This window comes from Rhagoletis pomonella, unplaced genomic scaffold (genome assembly GCF_013731165.1).
Source record: "Rhagoletis pomonella isolate Grant_MI unplaced genomic scaffold, Rhpom_1.0 Rhpom_scaffold_00013, whole genome shotgun sequence".
Classification (NCBI taxonomy): Eukaryota; Metazoa; Arthropoda; class Insecta; order Diptera; family Tephritidae; genus Rhagoletis; species Rhagoletis pomonella.
In genome coordinates, this window is record NW_023458567.1 from 6253383 (window position 1) to 6258330 (window position 4948).

General features: G+C 30.6%; 1 protein-coding gene across 1 annotated transcript in view; it reads right to left on the bottom strand.

Annotated features, from left to right (window-relative positions):
* LOC118748670 (calcitonin gene-related peptide type 1 receptor) overlaps positions 1-3699 on the bottom strand; it is a 102111-nt gene extending 98412 nt beyond the window's left edge. Inside the window, exon 1 of the mRNA XM_036483266.1 lies at positions 3665-3699. The gene's annotated coding sequence lies outside the window, so the exon portion shown is untranslated. The remainder of the gene's footprint in view (positions 1-3664) is intronic.
* Between the last annotated feature and the right edge of the window lie 1249 nt (positions 3700-4948).

Here is a 4948-nt window from a genome sequence, read left to right on the forward strand (position 1 = left end):
AAAATAAAATAAAATAAAATAAAATAAAATAAAATAAAATAAAATAATATAAAACAAGCTTGAGTTTCTAAATGTACGTTTTATATATACTAGGGCTGTGCGATTAATTGATTACTCAAAATTTTAATTAATCATAAAGTAAATAACTCAATTATTCGATTAATTGGAAATTATGATTACTCAAAAGTTCAGTTACTCGAGTAATCAAGATTTTTGACTAACCAAAAACAAAAATATTTGAGTAATTTGCTTTATGATTAATCAATATTTCGAGTAAAATGAGTAATCAACATTTCAACTCTTTACATATGTATAATATGTATGATACTTTGAAAACAACGTTTCTGTTTTCAAAAATTAAAACAAAAAAATTTTTTCATATACAGAATGTAAAAAAGAAAATAAGCATTTTCCAAAGTAAACTCTTTTAACGAGCAAAATTATTTTTTTGAGTAATCATATTTCAAGTAACTCGATTAATCATCGTTTTGAGTAATCAAAATCTTGATTACTCGAGTAATTGATTAACCGAATAATTGATTAACCAACTTGCTCGAGTAATCGAATAATCGCACAGCCCTAATATATACTAACAGAAGAGATAAAACTTAATTTGTTAAAAATAATTTAAGTTGCAAGATTTTGTAGTTTTTTGTCTGAGCGAAAAAAAAAATAATTATTTGGAAAACTTCAGTTTTTCTAAAACATATTTTGAAATTTCTTTTCAAAAATGCAACAATTATTCCAATACTATTTACAACCACCTTTTTTTAAAACTATACAAGTTTTTTTTTAACTTCTCATAATTTTGTGGCAGTTTTCAATGCAAATTTTAAAAATTAGAAAAATTGTATATATGTCCTTTTTGTATATAATATTGCTGCTGAAATACCCAAATAAAGAGCAAAAATTTCTTGTAGTGAACCTCCTACCTTCGCCAGCATAAAATTTCTCTTTACAAGATGCATGTATAAAAACGATTTGATAAAATACCATCCATCTTCGCAGTGACGTATCGTCTTTGGAGTAAAGCGGCAATCGCGCTTAATCAGTTACACACACTCATTCACTCGCATGTCACACGAAGCATCGCTGTGAGCTTAAGATTCACACACCGCTGAGCCAGTTGGAAAAGAGTTCGTCACACCCGGATGCGCGCCGTGAAGTATGCAACAGTTTACACAGATAACTCAAACTTTAGTGCCCTTATTTGACAGAGGCCAAGTTACAGCGCCAATTTCCGCGCCAGCAGCGGAGTTGAGCGCGATACGCGATGGATTGGCATACTTTGCATTCTGCTGACCCTGCATGTGCCGATACAGCGATGTCTTGGTAGGCTTTAAGGCGCTTGACAGGCGTATTATATTATATTTATTTTGTTTTAGAGTTTTTTTTTGCATGCCCATTCCACTTCGATTGGCATTCGTTGGGTGCTCCATTCGATGATGGTTATCCAATTGCTAATGGCTTTTTATTAACGACAAAGCGCGCAACATAATTTATGACCCGAGTTTGTTTTACGCGCTGCGATTTTCTCCTTTTTTTGTTTTAAAAGAGCTGTGAAAAACTTCGATGTTTTACGCAACATTGAAATTTGGTTTGTTATTTTCCCGTTTTATTTTTTTTTATGCTGTGACATTTTTAGCCTATTTCCCCTTACTTATTTTCTTCTCTTCTTAGCTTGACAATGATCTTTTTGTACATGACTCAATAATGAATAAATGAATCATGCTTTTTGTGTTCAAAAAAAGTTAGCAGAGAACTGAATGCTAAACAAAGTATCACAGGTAGTGATGGAAAATTACTCCTTTGGCACTTTCATTCATAGAGGCACTTTAGGCACAATTCATTCAGTTTTGGCATAATCATAGATTATAGAAATTTAGCCAAATATGCCAATATAGAACAGACAATCATATATAATTTGTAGAATCGAACAGTGAAAATTAAAATTACTTAAAAATTAAATTAAGGGGCATTATATATAGTTTATAAAAAATAATCAATGCAAAGAAGAATAGTTAGTCATATATGTAAAGTTCACAAGAATTCAAACAACTTTCATCAAAATTTAAAAATTTGATTCAGAATTTCTTTAAAATTTTCTAGTATGCAGTTTTGTAGCCCTTTCAGTTTCATAGATTTTTATCGTTAGTTATATGGAAGAAAACGCGCAACACCTTCCACAAAAAAAAAAATCTAAAAAATCAAGGGTAATTTTTACCGACTTCGTTTTACTAAACTGGCTTAAGATTAAAACTTTTTTAATTTTAATGAAAGTTTTTTAAACTTTTGTGAACTTTATATAAAGTGTGAAACCTTCATTTATATGGTTTATGTTATAGAATGAACTATATTTCCATAAATAATGAATGAAAAAATGCTTCACGAGGTCAGAAAAGCTATATTTCAGTGTTTTTGCCCTTCGTAATTGGAATATTATTTCACTGTGATTTCACTGTAATAATTCAATAGATTAATAACTAATATATTATTTCAGTGTACCTTAAAAATACTATTTCTGAAAATACATACATATATTGTTCTTAAAAATTTTGTGGCACATTCATCTCTTTTTAGGCACTATTTTTGCAGTCCATTAGTCACATTTTGAAATTTGGAAATTCCAACACTGATCACAAATGAATGACAAGACGTTTTTAAGAGCCGCTGTTCGGTTTTTCCCTTCAATGGCTTCAATATTACTTTTCAAACAAATTAAATTTATGATGTATTTTGGAACGAATTTGCGTCATCCCTTGTCCAATTTGGTTTGGAGACAAACCGGTTTCGGCGTTGTGCCATCTTTAGTGTAATTTTTCGGAAACAACAACCAAAAAAAAAAAAATTATTTTTTAATTTTTTCTATTAAAGACAAAAAGATGCTGAAAAAGTTAAAAAAAAAAATTCACAATAGGTAACCTTTAGGCTAGAACCACATGCCGCAAACATATTGACGCTCCACCTGAAAGTATTGGCATCCATCCGGATGGCGGTAAGGTTTTTCACGAAACTTTTGTGTTAAAATCTCTTCTGGGTTACCAGACTACTGCAGCGTATTCCAAGGTAAGGTTTCAGCTATCATGGAGGCTACGGAGATGCCTGAAACTGAGGCTCTGAGTTTTTTCACGTTTTACTCAAAGATTGCGCTTAACTGCCGAATTTATCTACAAGAGATGGCCAAGCAGTAGCCATCAATCCCGAAACCTACACTCTCTCAGAAGTTGGCTATGATTACTCGGCCGTCTATCATAGTAAATAGCACAATGCCGCTAAAATTTTCAGGCAATAGCCTCATGCGATTATCGATACTATTTTTTGTTGTTTGTGTGAAATATTTTATTTTTATCAGTATTTTTTTTTTAATCAAAATATGTTGAAATAAAAGTGAAAAAAAAAAAATATTTTGCCTACAAAAGTTGTTTTGAGAGATACTAAACTAACTGTGGAAACTTCTAGGTAACAAAATTTACGTACGTAATCCATATTAATATGCTCCTCAGGGTTAGAAGTCTTCCGCTCACATTAGTATGTCACTTTGTTATGCTAATTAATTCTTTAAAATTTAAACTCGAACGAATAATACTCTAAATAATTATCCTTGTACATAAGCTAATTTTGTTTACATTGGTGCATAAGTAGAAAAAAAGTTCTCATAACTCACCAACGCATTAAAGTCGTGTCACATCTGCAATCGTTCGCTGAGAGTAGCGCAAGCCTGCAAAACGGGAAGAAAATTTTAAATGCAATTTTTTTTTTCAACCTGCATTAAAATAACAACAAATAAAAGCAGTATGATGAGCAACTTAGCACGGAAAAATGAAAATTTGTTTAATAAAGTTAGTAATAACTTTCTGCAACTTTTTATATAATTTTTTAGAGAGGTGAAAGCATTTCTTTCTCTTGCAAAGCATTTACAACTTTTCCTAATTAAATTAGCTACAACACTGTTGCTAATTTAGTAAAGGGTAATGGCAAGTGAGATGTTTATAGGACTTGGCTGCGAACCTGCGTGTATTTTCCTATGGAAAAGAGAAAATCAACAGCTGCGGTGGGCAGCTGAAGGTCAAATGTAGGATTTTAAAAAATTATTTCATGCTTCGTTTGAGAAGTACATGCGTGTGCTTAGTACTCGGAAAGGAAATAACTTAGACCAAAACAAAAAAAAAATTGTTAAGTTCTAAAATCCGCTTTAGAGTAAGTTGTTGAATTTATGAAATTTTTAGTACAAAATTTGAGTATCTTCTCCAGACTACGTATAAGATATTTAGTTCGCATATTCTCTACATCCGAACGGAAATTTCTGCACAATTTTTTTGCACTTTTGGCAGAACATACTAAAATTAAACTGAAACGTTTTTGTTGGGCACTTTTTACTAAAAACTATTACTGGTGTTACGCTTTATTTTCGATTTCCATGTAAAGAAAAGTTTTTGTACTAGCGTAAATTTAAGCAGTTAGATACAAAAAAAAAAAAATATCTTGCACATTTTAATGATTTTGTAATAAATTTTTAGCACTTAAGTGAGCTCGGAAAGCTTTTCTTAAACACTTACGAGCTACTCTTTTACGTTTTTGAACTGGTCTCCTTGGATTTTGTACTAAATTTGTTGGCCTCTAGTGCTAAAATTCATTATAAGTAAAAAAAATTTGATAGTGTTTTAGTTTGCACCCCAATGTTTAGTAAGCATGGTATCTTAGTTTAACTGTGGTATTAAAATTAAGTTATAATATCTTCAATGGAAATTTTTTTACAATAATAAAGTTTTTCATTACTGTTCTTTAGTATTATGTACCCCAAAATTTTAAAGGCATGAAAAACATACAATTTTATGGAAACTGTTTTAATAAACATAAACTTATTTTAACGGTTTGAAAGTTGAATATTATATTTTTAGTACCTGTATATGTACATTAACGTGATCCTTAAATGTAGGAAGCAAATCTT